The 17,500-nt window shown below is 42.1% G+C and overlaps 1 protein-coding gene across 1 annotated transcript in view; it reads left to right on the top strand.

Annotated features, from left to right (window-relative positions):
- The window catches only part of LOC311241615 (protein bicaudal D homolog 1-like), a gene marked incomplete at both ends in the record, with an annotated part of 116,664 nt that overhangs the window by 69,179 nt on the left and 29,985 nt on the right, over nt 1-17,500 (top strand).

Genomic DNA, 17,500 nt, shown 5'->3' on the forward strand with positions numbered 1-17,500 from the left:
GGTAGGACTTGCACTATGTTAAGCTATTCAGTTGCCCTAGAAAGTATGCAAACCCTGGGAGATTTTGCACGTTGTGTGTCAGTGTTATCGTGTAAAGTTTCATTCAAAACTCTTGCTAATTTAGTACCACTTTAGTTATTTAGATATACCAGGAATTTGTAAGTGTATTTCCCATAATGTTGGTGTGTTCCTTTAACCCTTTCTGCACCAAACCCGAGAAAAGTCGGGTTTCGCCGCCAGCGGTTGAGCGCCATACCCGAGAATTCTTGGGTTTTGATCCTTTGCTCTTTTTCCTTTGATCCCCGTTCTATACACTCAGCCGGAGCTCCCTAGGTCTCCCTGGCACATCTGCCTACGTTTTGCAATGACGATCAAATCTCACCAAGTGGCAGTATCGCCTACCTTTTAAACTCTGATAGTTTAGTTAGTCCTGATCCCTGTCTGTCCTGACTTGCTCTGAGGGGGAAGAGTTCTTGCAGAGCAATCGCTCAGAGATTTTCTCGCCTCAAACCTATAGATCCCCGTATACACGAGTATACACATATACACAAGTAATTGTGATCGCCGATGGGATCACTGGGATTATTCTTTTTGTAGTACCTTCTGGCTAAGGTAAGGTATATTCTATGTCTATTTTACCGAACCTGAAACATGTTTCTGTACCGATCACAGTGTTGTATTTTACCGGACATAAACCATGCTTTTTGTAACAATCGCATTTTTGGGGTAAGACTATTATAGTATCTCTCTCTCTGTCTGTCTGTCTGTCTATTTACATTACATTTACATTTACATTTTGTCATTTAGCTGATGCTTTTATCCAAAGCGACTTACAAGTTTTGTACAACAAGACAGCAGGAAGGGCAGTGGCGTCCTTTCACTAAAAGGCAAGGTATGGCGAGGAGGGGGGGGGGGGCGTGAAGGGCTTGGTGGATTTTTTTTGCCAAATCAGTTGTGCAATAGTCACTTTTGGTGAGTTGTTTCTATACAATTCAGTTATATGACATTTAGGTATGACACAGGACTACACAAGCATTTTTAGTATAGAAATGTGTCAACAGACTAAAGCAGGGAACCACAATATTTTGCATACGAATTATGCAGAATGTAATATCATAACTGTCTATTACTTTTCTTGCAATTGAGCCAATTTTCCTTAGGTACGGTTTTGAGGTGTGTTCAACAGAATGTAGTATCAAAAACACATTCACAAAAAGTATGGGTTACTGAATGCTGAACTGCACTATTATAATCACTAAGCCAGACCTTACCTGTGTCCCTGTATCACTTGTCTCTGCTGCCCTTTGATAAAAAAAACTCCCCATGTCCATTTTCCTTTTTTTGGGGCATATTTCAGTTAGTCACAGCAAAAGTCACCTAGTAAAAGTGCGATAATTGACAATATCAAAACATGCTAGGGCTGTACCGAATAGTTCGAAGCTTCGTTCATAATGTTGACATTCAAATTCTAAATCAACATAAAAAATTGTAAAAAAAATTACATTTTTATTTGCCAAGGTATGACGAGTGCCATACCTTGCCATACCAAATGGACGCCCCTGAGGAAGGGTACAACTCTATCAGCTGAGTAACAATGTTCATCAACGTGTTGAGTGCTATTTGTCTGTCTGTCTATCTCTCTCTCTCTCTCTCTCTCTCTCTCTCTCTCTCTCTCTCTCTCTCTCTCTCTCTCTCTCCCTCTCTCTGTCTCTCTGCCTCTCTTTCTCTCACTGTCTCTCACTGTCTGTCTCTCTGTCTCTGTATTTATGTCTGCCTCTCTCTCTCTCTGTCTATCTGTCTGTATCTCTCTGTCTGTCTGTCTGTCTGTATGTCTGTATGTCTGTCTCTATCTTTCTCTCACTGTCTCTCTCTGTCTCTCTTTCTCTGTCTTTATGTCTCTCCCTCTATCTGTCTGTCTCTCTCTTTGTCTCTCTTTCTCTGTATTCCTCTCTCTCTCTCTCTCTATCTATCTCTGTGTGTCTGTGTGTGTGTGTGTGTGTGTGTGTGTGTGTGTGTGTGTGTGTGTGTGTGTGTGTGTGTGTGTGTGTGTGTGTGTGTGTGTGTGTGTGTGTGTGTGTGTGTGTGTGTGTGTGTGTGTGTGTGTGTGTGGGGGGGGGGGGGGGGGGGGGGGGGTACTGATATTTCTTACTTAATACTCCAACATACACATCTAATCTAAGATTAGGGCTGACCTGAACGCTTCGAAGCCTCAATCGCCATGGTAAAATATATTTGTTCACCCCTCCAAAAAACCCGCAGATCATGAAATCATATGAACTCTCAGTAAACCTGTCTGCCTCACAGCTCTTGTCTTCCCACCGCGTTGAAACCTTCACGCAAGAAGAATAAGGCTCAGGCTATGTTCAGACTGCAGGTGAAAGTGACCCGGATCTGATCTGTTTTGTCATGACAGTGTGAACAGCACAAATCACATAGAATCTGATCTTTTCAATTCTGATTTGGGCCACTTTTACAGGTCTGATATTTTGCAACGTGACCTCAGTCTGAACAGTCATGTCGGAATTCGTGTGACTTTTACGGAGTGCACCGCAGTGAAGGAAGGGTGCGCTGCATTTACAACACAAGGCAAAATGAGAGCAACGTAATACAATAATCGTTTTATCGCGATTATTAAGTTGTTTTCATGATCGTGGGAAGCCAAACTCGTAATTGAAATTGAAACTCGATTAATTGCCCAGCCCTAGGATACATCATGTTGGTATGAAACCCACCGATTGGTATTTAATTTATGATCCAAAGGGAATGCCTGTCGTACGGAGATTACCTTCAGGGTAACATTCAGTCAGAATAGAATCCTCTGTCTAGAAGGGGCTGGTATGAGCGAGGTAAAACAGTGAGCATAATGCTTCCTGTGTACCATTACATCCTGATTGCGTACGGTCGACGTGGGCTTCTTGTCATGTTTATTGGACAGATAGGTCGCTATTCACCACCGTCGGGAATTGATGACGCATTGCGATCGTATCCTGGTGCTGGCGACACGAAACCTGAGCGGGAAGGTGCCCCGTTGCGACGCCCCGTGAGATATTTGCCGTCGCCGTATACGTAGCCGCGATGAGGTGCTTGTCGTATTCGCAGCACACAGGTATGTCATTCACCTTTATTGAAAATTGACTTATGAACCTACGGGGCTTTCCCTCCTGCACTACGTTTGACAAACGAGACGTCTGATGTGGCGCCCCCTGGTGACGTATGAGGCTCTTGGCGCCGGTGTATGTCGTGTGTCAAAGTAATGGTTGGTATGAGAGGAGCGGTGCTGAGCATGGTATGATGGAATACTGGTGGTACCGCATGCAGAACACATGACTGCATCTGCTGCTTTAAGCTAACCGCACCCCACCCGCAGAGCTGTCTCCGCGCCCTGTACGTCGCAGACAAGATCCGGACCATATTCGGACATCCGCGACCAAATTAGCTTGAATAAAAATGCGACTATAATTTTGAATTGGGTGTATACAGAGTTTCACTTATAAACACAAATGAAGCTTGTCTGAACATTTATGAGTTATGCAGTGATGTAGTCAGTAAATGTACGGCGTTAAGTCTTTTCATCTTTTCTGCATTAAGAAAACCGTACCGTTATGGCTGCGTTCATCGTCGCTTCCATGGACACAGTGAATAAACAAGGCGGCGTTAAATTTAATTATTAAACCTTTTTCAACGAATTTTTGGTTCACGTTCATAAAAAAGACAATAACACGTGGGAGGGCAGAGATGTTTGACTGTTGAACGAACGCAAGTGGAACGTTGTCCAACTCTCAGCGTAGGAGAATGGCTTCAAGCTAACCACACTGTGTCACGATGGGGTTAGGTAGAATGCAATAATACAGAAAGGGAAAGAATGGAGGAGGCAGAGGCGAGGAGTGAAGCTTGGAGAAGGGTGTTTACTGTAGAATCCAGTGCAATACAGGGAAAATACAGAAACTAAATAACAAACTTCACAATACAAAACAACAAACACTAAGACTTACTAGAGGGAGAACGGTGCGACACGACGTGGAGGAACAGGGGGTAACTGGAGGAATGTCGCCACACAGAAGGGAGGACAGACAGAACCCTATATACCCCAACTAATTAACAATTAAGAACACCTGGTCAACACAGAATCACAAACAACACCTAGACAATAAGCAAGGCACAACTAAACACAACTAAACACAAAAGCAACTCCTAACAACCCAAAACAGTGTATGACATCACACCAGGGAAGGGAAAGACAATGACAGTACACACCATGACACCACATTAATCAAACTATTAATTATAGTTAACACAGTAGTCAGGATGTCCAGTGTACTGGAGCGCACCGATTGTTTGTCACCACTAGAGGGTGGTAGGGCGCCAATGTCAGGCCGAGGGCCAATGTCAGATAGAGGGCATTGCCCAAAGTTAGGTGGAGGATACTGCCCAGTGTTACCATCCTGCCCAGTCCAGCCAGGACCGGGCCTAGGATCCTGACACACTGCATCCATTTAAGTACATGAATCATGAATGTTTTCAGAACATGATCAATTCAGTATATTACAGTAAGTGTGATACATACTGTACATACAGAGATATATATATATATATATTGACACTGTTTTTGTTGTGTCTACTGTCTACTGTATCTATGCAAACGTTTTAACGAATAGTGTAGATAGATATATATTAGGCCCCGAACACCTGTTTGATGAGAGAAACCTATGATGATCAGAATAGTCATTCTTATACATTGTTATAATTGCACTCTGACTCTAAAAAGGCACTATGATTATTTTTTTCCATCTCTTTATTCTTTTTCCTTTTTATTTATTTTATGTAAAGCACTTTGAGTTGCCTCTGTGTATGAAATGTGCAATATAAATAAACGTACCTTGCGCTAACTTCTAGTGATCTAAATAATAGTGAAATTAGACAACAACAACATAACAAACAACATTAAACAACAAAACCAAAAAAAGCATTTGACAGTTACAATCAGACAATATATGTTATCTTTAAACATTTACAACGTGGTCAGACCAGGAACTCACGGACAGTGTCCCCAATGGCCATCAAGGCCCTTATCAAAATGTTTTAATTTTAATATGCATGCTGCCCCGTTCTATGTATAGAGGTTTACGCTCCTTCCGGTTTAAAATAATGTATCTTTTAGCAACCCAATGTTCACAGCCGGTTAACAATAACTTCAACATTATCATCTGGTTTTTGGCCCAGCAGGCATTCTATGGGAAATGTAATTGTGAGCACCAGTATGCACAGACTCTACTTTAGCAGATGTGTATTTCAGTATTTAGCATACAACTGTGGAAATCACTACAGAATGATTTAAAGAGTTGTATAAATATCTTCCAGTTCAAGAAAATAAAGAAAGAACAATTAGACTTATTGTTAGTATTGATTGTTAAATAACTGTAATTGACCATCTATTTCTATTGTTTATTTATTGTTTTGAGTAAGGGGGGCAGGCAAGATACGATGTTCTTCTCCCTGCTCCTTTTCACTCTTGGAATGTGCAAATTGAGGAGTGCTTTGACTATGAAACGGAGGCGACAGTGGCTCAGGAGGTAGAACGGTCTGGTAGTTGGAATGTGCCCGGTTAGATTCCCACTCCTCCCAGGTAGCGTGTTGAAGTGTCCTTGAGCAAGACACTTAACCCCTAATTGCTCCCGATGAGCACGGTTGGCTCTGCCATCGTTGAGTGTAAATATGGGGAACAAATTGTAAAGCGCTTTGGATAAAAGCAATATATAAATGCACCGTTTGCCATTTATGAAACACTTTTTATTTTATGAAACTGCATTACTGTGCATTACAATGAACGGAACAAGTTAAAATGTAATTAAATTGAAAAATGTACATTAAGAAGCTCTGACATTAGGGATATTACTTCAAGAGTTGTATCAGCTGGACGAGTAATTGCCTCGATTGCCACATTTGTCCTTGCATAAATCTAGGTATTTGTTGTCAAATAGGTGTGATCTATGCTCCACTCAGAATCTTGTTTTGTATAATCCTAGATCTCCACGCATGAGCTCAGAGCTGACTCCACTCAAAAGCAGTTATTTTCAGGCCATGCTGCCAAGAATATGCATTCGGGGGGCAACTCTAAACATTAAACTAAATATTTCACAAGGTTGCCTTCTTAAAAAGCCGGCCCCACTCCAAGCACAGCTCCCTCTCTACATTTCTTATTTATAACTGACGTATAGTCGTGCATATGTTAAAATGGAAGAATCCAAAAGGGCAAACCTCCCTACACTGGCTCCCAGTCCCATTTAGAATATAATTTTAAATCCTCCTCATGGCCTTTAAGGCACTATCGGGTGCAGCACACCTGTACAGCGGCACGGTGGTGTAGTGGTTAACACTGTCGCCTCACAGCAAGAAGGTCCAGGGTTCGATTCCCGCTTGGGGACCAGGTTTCCATGACGCCAGGTACCCAGGTGGGGTATCTCCCAGGCCTTTCTGTGTGGAGTTTGCATGTTCTCCCCGTGCTCGCAAGGGTTTCCCCCCCGATAAGATAAACCCAATGGAAAAACATGCACAACAACAGATCGCTAACGCTGTGGCGTCCTTGACGAAGACGGACAGGAGCACTTGGATTGGTCCCCTGGCACGGCTCACGTTGACGCCTGTCTGCTCCCGGCTGCCCTTGGGGGGGAAGGACAACGGGATGGGTTAATCGCAGAGACAAATCGCATCTGCGATCCTAAAGAGACAATGCATGCGTGTGTGTGTTCCGGTGTGTGTGCTAAACTAACCGCTGTGTGTACCACTAAAACATTGAGTGTCGTTGCATGCCGAATAAAGACCTCTGCAACAGGTCCTGCATTATTATTATTATTATTATTATACATCACAGAGCTCATAACCCCCTACTCAGCACCCAGGTCACTAAGATCCTCCAACCAGGCTCAGCCCCCCACCCCCCGCACCAGACTCAAAAAGAGCCCTCAAGCTATGGAACCAGCTACCCCTGGAGACCAGAACTGCCCCCTCGCTGGAGACATTTAAGTCTGACTAAAAACTCACTTTTACTCCATAGCCTTCAATAAACCCTGATTTTCCCCACACCCTAACTCACACACTCCCATGCCCCTTCGCCCCTATATCTGTTCCTGTGTTCTTCTATCCCCTGTGTGCTATATTGTACTTTGTGCTACTCTGTCCCTGTGTTGGTCTACTGTTGTCCTATTCTCTTTTTATTTTTTTTTATCTTTTTCCCCCTCCATTTTCCTCCGATTTTCTCCCATCCCAATGTTAGTCGTATGCCAATTCCCAGTCCCTTCCTGGTCGCTGCGCACTTACCCCCCACAGTCAGATCATCTGGGAGAGTGGAGGCTACCACGTGCTTCCTCCGACACACGTCCAGCCAATCACCGCTTCTTTTCACCTGGCAGCGCGGATTCTCACTGAGAGGGTGTAACGTGTGGGAGGATCACACTATCCCCCTCACGTCCTATCCGCGCTTAGCAGGCGCCCCGACCGAACTGTAGGAGTCGCTGTTTACAACGACCCGGACCCACCCCGCCAGCTTCTCCCACCCTCTAATACAGCCAATTGTATCAGTGCAGACGGCCAGCCAAGCTGGTGACAACCCCGGAGCTGTGAGCTGGATTCGAACAGGCGAATCCAGCTGACAGCTCCGGGGTTGGTGACGAACGCAATCTCCGCTCGGCCACCTAACCGCCTCTGTTGTCCTATTCTCTAACTGTACTGTCTTGTCCTGCTGTGCCTTTTTGTAATTTTGTATTATGAATAGTATGCTTTGACTGTACAGCACTTTGGTTGGCTCTTGAGTTTTTAAACGTGCTTTTTAAATAAATTACTTGACTTGACTTGACTTCAAACAGATTTTTTTTAATTTGGTAAAGTTTCTTATCGCTAAAGATCTGTCCCGCTGTTGTGGTGCCACGCCCCTGCTCAGGTTTATTAGTGAAGTAAATCCTCCAGCCGAAGGGATGCTGGTTACACCCGGTGAAAGAGGAAGACACTTTATATTAAATCTCCAGTAGAGCTTGAGTACTTTCAGGTGATATATCACATTCACACTCCCAAGTGATTTGGATGGACTTTACAACTGCAAACACGTGGGGGCTGTCAGCGTCAAGCGTCAAAACATTGAGTTATACGGTTCTCGATGTGAAGGGTTCATATGTTCCGTTCTCACGTCATGCTTTAAAAAATAATAAAATATATCTAAAGATCCACAGACATGACATTTTTACGGCATTGCGAGCTTTTCACCGCTTGACGCATTTCCAGACCTTTTGGTGCAGAGTAGTGGTGACGCAACTCACGGAGCAATCTTTCCAGGTAACAATGGATGGACGATGGAACAATAGATAACAAACAATGGATTTCTTTTAGATGAAAATAATGTGATTTTCTCTTTTTGTTTTGCCACATAGTGATGAATAGATGAAAACTAGGCGCAGTCAAAAGGGGTGAAATGGAGGGAATTCTTTTTAAATTTATTTCATGGGATGTTTTTTCTTCTTCCAGTCTGACATGCACCACTAGTTCCAAATCAGTGTTGTAGTCGAGTCACTAAATCTCGAGTCGAATCCGAGTCGAGTCCGAGTCCAAGTCCGAGTCACCAAGGTTGAGTCCACTCCACTCCACAGTCAAAGAGCCGACATGCAAATAAGAAAAGGTCTACGTTAAACATAAATGACACAGCGGTCACCGTTTCAAAGGGAGTTTATTTACTTTTTGACACAATAGCCAAACAAATGCACTAGCCATCAATATCTTATGTAGCCAAATGATTACGGCATACAAAAAAACTTTAAAAAAAACTGTATTTATCAATTAACAAGTCCGAGTCTGCACCTTCTGAGTCCGAATGGAGTCAATGCTCGAGTCCAAGTCCAACTCCGAGTCATCGGTGCTCAAGTCCAAGTCGAGTCACGAGTCCTGAAAACTGGCGTAGTACTACAACACTCTTCCAAATGAACAGAAGTGTACAGTAGAAAAGGGCCTCTGGTCCGCTGGTCAAATCCCTCGACTCCTTACATTAAACTCTACTTAACACCGTGAGCCCTCAAGAGCTTAATGCTGTATTTAACATTTTTTGTTCACACTGCAAAAATCCCTTTACTCCCGTTAAAACATTCGATTTCTTAAAACGTCTGCGGGGCGCAACGGAGTGAGGGAATTTCACTTGTTCTGATACAGTTTAGGTTTTGCTTCTAGAATGTTCCTGGCTGCTATACTTTAATGATCATGAATGGGGGTGTACTTCGGTAGAAAGTAGTTCCTGCGTGAAACTGCTCACAACAAGGTCTGTGGGTTATCTTGAGTCATAACCGGGTCACGATTTCTGGAAAGAGACACTGCTTTTGAGTTTTTCACGTGTATTTAAATGTCTTTTATAAAAAAAAAAATCTTTTCTTTCTTTTCTTTTACATGAAATATAAAAACATGACAACACACAACTTCACAGGACAATAATAGTAATAACAATAATGACAATAGAGTAACAAAAATAATAAATACAGAACATAAAAATCTAAATTAAATTATATTATTACAGACACCACAAAAGACATTTCCTCCCCCACTCCCACCCCAGGACCCCCGGACCCCCGGATTTTTTAATTTTTCAGGAACACTGTCTTTTCGTCTCAACCTGTTTTCTTATACAAACAAATTGTCAGATGCAGTCAGGTTCATTCTTATTTGACTAGGTCAGCTGATGATGGACAGATTATGTTACCACGTCCAAAATCAAATGCTTTAAAGAGGACTGTTGTTTATCGTGCCATCAATCATTGGAATAACTGCCCACTGAACATAAGTACATTGAATAGTAAAGTGTCCTTCAAATACCACCTGAGAATGCACTACTTAAATATGTGAGCAAAATATTCTGATGTTGATAATGATGTCTACAATGTTTTACTGTTTTTAGATTATCATTGTTAATTGTGATTGTCATATGTATCTCATGTTGTTATGTTTTGTGTTTTCTGTTGTCTTTCTATGTGGACCCCAGGAAGACTAGCTCGCCACTTAGGTGGCAGCTAATGGGGATCCTTTTAAACAATAAATAAAAAAAAACAGGCCCAACACCCCGACCCCGCTCCGCTGTGGCTTTAACTCTCTCGGCCGCTGAGACCCACAGCTCAATGTTGTTTCACGTGTATTTTTATGGCGCTTTGAGCGTCACAAGCTGAGGGCCATTCAGCTCCATTATATCTCTACAGCAGATATCTCTACAGCAGATATCTCTAAAACTGAGCAAATCACACCGAAACAATCCGGATGGATAGATAGATTCCCCCCGGGTAAGGGGGAAAATGTTTTTATTCTTTTCTATTTTGGGAGAACTGCGCCTTTAAAATAGAATCGTTTTTATTTTGCAGTGTATGCTGCCGGTGTGTGATCACTGCAGTGCATAGTGGTCCAAACGCATGCCTAAGCAAAATCACACACTACTTGACGTCCCCTCCGAGCTAGCATACAAGAGAGAGAGAGAGAGAGAGAGAGAGAGATTCCCACTCATGTTCTCCTCTACCTCTCTCGACCCTTTCATTTCACTTGAAGTTCAGCCTAGCATTGCACATCTGATTGATTTTCCCACCCCATAATATCCTTCATGCACTGTTCCACTGAGCTGAGAATCGATTCCCCCTCCTCTCTCTCTCTTTCTCTCTCTCTCTTTCTTTTTCTCTCCATCTCTTTATCTCTCTCTCTCTTTATCGCTCTCTTTCTCTCTCTCTTTCTCTCTCTCTTTATCTCTCTTCATCTCTCTCTTTATCTCTCCCTATTCATCTATCTCTCTTGCCTTCCTCCTCTCCAACCCTACTTCTATCCCACCCACCTCCTCCTTCCTTTCTCCAATTATATTTATCTCTCTCTCTTCCACTATCCCTCCCTCCCTCTCTCTTTCTCTCTCTCCTCTATCTCGTTCTCTCTCCATTCCTCTCTCCCCCTCTCTCTCTCTCTCTCTCTCTCTCTCTCTCTCTCTCTCTCTCTCTCTCTCTCTCTCTCTCTCTCTCTCTCTCTCTCTCTCTCTCTCTCTCTCTCTCCCTCTCTCCCTCTCTCTCTCTCTTCTCTCAACACCCTCCTCTCTCCAGTCAGACAAGAGGAGTCATGTGTAACAGTCCAGTGGTTATAGATCAGGAAAAGTCAGCCTGATGCTTCCGTTTTTAACGTTGGCCCTGTTTCTATAGCACAACTGTGCACATTATATACAGTATAACGTAAATTTCATATGAGGTTTTGTATGAAATTATATACAATATGCATGGTTATGGTAGTACTTACTTAAGTACTAAAAAGTAAAAGTAAAAACTTTTTTTTATTCCGGGGCAATGAAATGTTCCGTTTCGTCCTCTTCATCACTCGTACTATCGTTTGTGGCCATCGTCTGTAGCTCGTCACTCTGACTGTCTATTCTTCTGATAGCAGGTGTTTAATCAAAGATCCCTGCTTTCTGGTCTTGCACAAGAACCAATCAGCATGGGTATGGGCGGGTTCATTTTCCATTGATGGGGATTTGATTGGCTGCTTTTAAATAAAGCGCGGCCGCAGGATTAATAACGTTGACGTTAGTTCGGCCAGAGAAACAAATATACTAATTAAAATAGTTGGACCTGCGAGATTTGTACTTTGTACTTTGTAGGACTGCATTTTAAATGTAAGGAGTAAAAAGTATGTTTTTTTTGTCTGAAATGTAATTGAGTAAAAGACGTACAAGTATACATTACAAACCTAATAATACTCGAGTAAAGTACAAATCCCCAAAAACAGTACTTAAGTATTGTAACGAAGTACAATTACCCTAGTACTTTACACCCCTGGACACGTCATATAACATCATTTATTTCATAGGAGGTGGTACATTTACATACAGTCATTTAAATTACGCTTTTATCCAAAGCTACTTACAAATTGTGAACAACAAGTCAGCAGGCGGGGTACACCTCCACTAAGTGCATTGTTCATCAAACATTTACATTTAAAGGTTCATTGTTTGTAAACATTAGAACGGACATGTGACACACACACACACACACACACACACACACACACACACACACACACACACACACACACACACACACAGTTTCAACTCACCACCGCCGCATCATATTGACGTCGAGCACAGACGACCCATTACCTGCCAGCCGAGGTAGATGCATGCAGTGTATTTTGTTAGCCACCAGGTGGCGGGCAGACCTTAAATTCTAATCGCCAAACAATAAATCTACAAGCCAATGGCGCTGGGCGTCTAACTATTTTGTACCCTGGTGGTAAGGTACCGTAAAAGAGAGTAAGAAGGTTTATTTAAAAAATTATTCAGATACTGATTGAAGAGGTGTGTTTTTAGTCGACAGGCAGAAAATTGGGCGGGTTTCAGCTGTCCTGAATGTAGTGGAAAGTGTTATGTACTGTACTGTCGTATTACTATAGTGCGACAACTGTCTGTCTGAGCTGTATTTTCAAGGTGGCTGGTAGAGCTATAGGACTCCCACAGAATCCCCTAATGGTCGCCTTTGACCAGTAGGTTCACACGGTCAGGTGTGTGTTGGACGGCACAGACCAACCCCTTTGCTTGTTTCTTAGATTTAGAGGATCCCAATTCTCTCAAGTGCAATAATGAGAATATTCCCCGTGCAATACACCTGCTTCATTTTCACATGTAACTTTCCACTTTAGTGATGTCATCATATCTCCAAACGGATATCATTTTGAAGGCACATACTCCTGCCATCGCCCTTGAGCAAGGCACTGGTATTAGAACTGGAGTTGGTCCCCCCGGGCACTGGACCATGCCTGCCCAGCACTGCTCCTAGTTAGGATGGATTACAATGCAAATGGTAAATGACTGGTATATACAAGAATGTACTTTATGTAAATAAAGATATTCCAATACTAATTGTAATCGAATTGTTCCATGGCACCTAATAACATAGCGTACACAACCCTGGTCATGTAAACCTTGTTTTCACACAAAAAGATTAACACTTAATCTATCATAATCTATGATGTGATTTCCTTACACCATATAGAGGTCGCAACAAATATGTCTGCACATACTGTCTGTGTCCTTGTGTTTGGATTTTGGAGAGAAACATATTTATTAGAAATAGAAACATAATGTGTTTATCAGAGAAATGATAGAGAGGTAGTTTCCGTCAGAGGAAATAACGTCTATTTATTGTCACAATTATTTGATTTTGATTTTATTAGATTTGATTTTATTAGGGATCCCCATTAGCTGGTGCGATAGCAACCAGCTAGTCTTCCTGAGGTCCACACACAAAAAAACATACAAAAACAATCACTATTGCAAAAAACTAAATTATTAAAAGTCAGTACACACAATGCATAATGAACCTACTGTAACAATTAATATAGCTCAAATTAGTGTAAAACAAAAACAAAAAATTACTTTACAGGGTTAAAAACTATTTTAAAACAATTTAAGATTCTTTTTAAAAGTGAATCTTCTGTAAATGCAGCAGAGGTTCCGAGGCAGGCCATTCCACAGAGTTAATGCTCTAAAAATAAAAGATCTCCCCAAAGCGCTGGTTCTAGGACCTGGCAATTCAAGCTGCCCACTACTGGAACCTCTAGTGTAATGCTTGTGCACAGTATTACTAAAAACAATCTGATTATGTATAAAAACAGGAGTTTTACTGCTCATGACCAACTTGAACAGCACAAGTATATTAAAAGACAATCTATTTTCAACGTTCAGCCAAGAGAGGCGGGCATGCATACGGCTCACATTAGACCTTAGTGAGCAGCCCTGTTCTGGACCACCTGGAGCTTCCTGAGGTCACCACTGGCAGCAGATGACCACATCGCAGAGCAATAGTCAAGATGACATAAAACTAAACTTTGCACTATCTGACATAAAAGGGGATGGGCAACAAAAGAAGCACATTTCCTGGAAATACCAATTGCTCTTCCCATTTTTAAAACAATATAATTAATATGCTGAGACCAAGACAGAGTGCAATCCAGCATCACTCCAAGGAGTTTAGTACTTTCAACTTGTTGAACTGCTGAATTACACAAGTTTAAATGAAGCTTTGGATTTGTAGATAACTTGTGCCTTGTTCCCAGCACAATGCATTTAGTCTTGGAGATATTAAGGACAAGGACGAGTTAAAACCATAACATTTAAGTTTATCAACAGGTAGAGAATGGTCCAGCACATCAAATGCAGCACTAAAATCTAACAGCACAGCTCCCACCAACATAGAGTTATCTATACTGTAGCTTTAAGCCAGTCATCAGTCATCTGTATCAAGGCAGTAGAAGTAGAGTGACCAGCTCTATAGGCATGTTGAGAATCTGTTGCAAGCTTGTTTGAAACAAAATACTCTTGAATTTGTGAATGCACCAACTTTTCCATGATTTTGCTCAAGACAGGTAAAATACATATAGGTCTAGAATTTCCCTCATTAAAAGCAGCTTTGGTATCCTTAGGTAAAAGAAAAACCTTAGCCTCCTTCCACATCATTGGAAATAGACCCACATCCAAACATCTATTCATAATATGACATATAGGAGATGCTATAATACCAGCAGTCATTCTCAGCACTTTACTATCCAGGTTATCTAGGCCTGCTAACTTACTATCAGGAAGAGAGCGGAGTAACCGCTCCACCTCACTGACTTCAGCCTGATGAAATTCAAATTCACACATTTTGTCTTTCATTATAATATACTTAATACAGTCATTTGTTTTAAGGTTGTTTGAAATATTCATAGCATGCCTTAGTTTAGATACTTTACCCACATAATAATCATTAAAATGATTTGCAATCTCACCTGGTTTCGTGAGAACAAATCCATTTGATTCCACTAAGGGTGTGCACACAGTTGTCTTTCGACCCATCATTTCATTAAAAACATTCCATATTTGTTTGCTATCATTTCTCGCATCATATAACCTTTGTTTAAAATAGTCCCCTTTTTTTTTACCTTGTTTAGTTTTGTCACCTGATTGCGTAAAGCACAGTATTTATGCCTGTCATCAATTGAGCCAGAACTAACTGAGGCTTTTTTGGCCATGTCTCTCTCTTTCATTAGGGTCCTGAGACTGCTGTCAAGCCATGGGGCAGATCTATTTTTGACCGTGAATTTTTTTAAAGGAGCATACTTGTTTACAACACTCATATATCTTGACATAATATGAAGTAATGCATTACCTGTTCCTGCCACAATGACTCACCCTTTATTCTCTCTCTCTCTCTCTACCTTTTTCTCTCCCTCTCCATCTTTCAGTCTATCCATTTCTCTCTCTTTCTCCATCTTTCTCTCCCTCTCCGTCATTCTCTCCATATCTCTCTCTATCTCTATCTCTCTCTCCATCTTGACTACATGTATGTATATTCAGCAGGTATACAAAGGGATACTCTTTTATTTGAGTATAGAATGAACACGCATATGAACAGGGATAAAAAGAAAAAAGAGAAATATCTGTCTCCAAAAGGCGTTAATAATAATAAAACAAAAAGCAAACTATGCAATAAACAGGGGGGAAATAAAGGGGAGAAACCATAGTCTCTCCAAAGGGGATAACCTAAATGAAAATGAAAATCAACAACGAATTCATACGGCAATCAAAATGACACGGCAACTAAGAGCACATAGTGATCCTCCGTGGCGAGGAGCGATAAGACACGGGCAGGTGCTACTCACCGACAGTTTGGTGCTCGACTGACAGGGTTTGTAAGACACAGGGGAGAATATGAAGGGTTTGTTTTATTTTCCATTTAATTTGCTGATGTTTGCTGTTTTTAACATGTGTGTAAAGCACTTTGTAACTTTGTTTGGAAAAGCGCTGCTATACAAATAAAGATGTATTCATTCAAAATTCATTCATTCAATGCAGAGACTAACGAGACACACCGGGTAACAATGAGTGTAATTAAGACAGGTAGACGTGGCATCTTACCCACTGAGTAGAGCGAAACCCCAGCGTTACAGTGTGTGTGTGTGTGTGTGTGTGTGTGTGTGTGTGTGTGTGTGTGTGTGTGTGTGTGTGTGTGTGTGTGTGTGTGTGTGTGTGTGTGTGTGTGTGTGTGTGTGTGTGTGTGTGCGTGTGTGCGTGCGTGTGTGTGTGCAAGAGGAGTGTGTAAATGTACGTTGTGGGGCTTAGTTTGTTTTTTAAGTGGGTAGATTTTCAGTTTGTCTCTTGTCCTGGAGTTTTCATTCAAGCCGCACCAGGGGTCGTTTACAGTAACTAGTTACAAATGCTATGAAATTATTGACACAAATCCAAAACAAATCTCCCCTTTGAAACAAAGTGAACCAACATTGCTCTTAGAGGATGCTTCTTTGTATGGTAAAGGGAGCCACAGCCAATCAGATCATTCCTAGGGATCCAGTTTTTCTTGTGTAATACTGTGGAATAGTGTGAATAGGCAAATATTATTCTTTTATATTTTGCTTCCTTAACAACATGTCTTATTTCAAACTAGTGGCACCTACACACACCATACTCTCCACATTCTTCCTATCTATACCCTGCTTCCTTTTACAGAGGGGTTTGTTGATATATCATTCATAGCCTGATTTATATTATATTTATACCAAAAAAAAAAACGGGTGGATTTCTTTCTTTTGACTGTATACAGTATTTCCTGATTTATGGGATGATAAAAATACATCCACAATCCCTTCTGTAAAAAGGTTCATTGTGTTATGTGTCAACATAATGAAACAAACATTTTGAATCTGGCATCATCCAATGTTGGTGGTTCTGCTCCTGGCGATAGATGAAAAATGTGCACATATCTAATTAGGTAATGCAGCCTATTTTGCATATATAAACATAACATATGAGAAAACTTGCAATACATTTTTTTCTTAGTTGTTATGTACATAACAATCTGGGAAAGTTTCATAGTGATATCTATTCAAATATTTGTTTTGCCTATTCACCTAGGGGGCTGTCTCACCTTATGTAAATACAAAAGATACATCATACTTTATTTGGACCTTTCAGATGTTTTCTCTCCCAAAATTACCCGGTGTACCTTTATGATAGAGATGTTTAACCAACGAGAATTAAAAACTCAAAGTTTCCCTCCCCCTTTCCCTTCCCTCCCCCCTCTCCCCCCCTCCCCCTCCCCCTCCCCCTCTCCCTCTCCCTCCCCCTCTCCCTCCCCCTCTCCCTCTCCCTCTCCCTCCCCCTCTCCCCTCTCCCCTCCCCCTCCCCCTCCCCCCTCCCCTCTCCCCTCCCCTCTCCCCTCCCCTCTCCCTCTCCCTCCCCTCTCCCCTCCCCCTCTCCCCTCCCTCTCCCCCTCTCTCCCTCCCCTCCCCCTCTCCCTCCCCTCTCCCCTCTCCCTCCCCTCTCCCTCTCCCTCTCCCTCTCCTCTCCCCCTCTCCCCTCCTCCCCTCCCCTCTCCCCTCCTCTCCCCCCTCTCCCCTCACCTCTCCCTCCCCTCTCCCTCTCCCTCCCCCTCTCCCTCTCCCCTCTCCCCTCTCCCTCTCACTCTCCCTCTCCCTCTCACTCTCCCTC

Source organism: Notolepis coatsorum (assembly GCF_963971535.1).
Source record: "Notolepis coatsorum genome assembly, chromosome: 15".
Classification (NCBI taxonomy): domain Eukaryota; kingdom Metazoa; phylum Chordata; class Actinopteri; order Aulopiformes; family Paralepididae; genus Notolepis; species Notolepis coatsorum.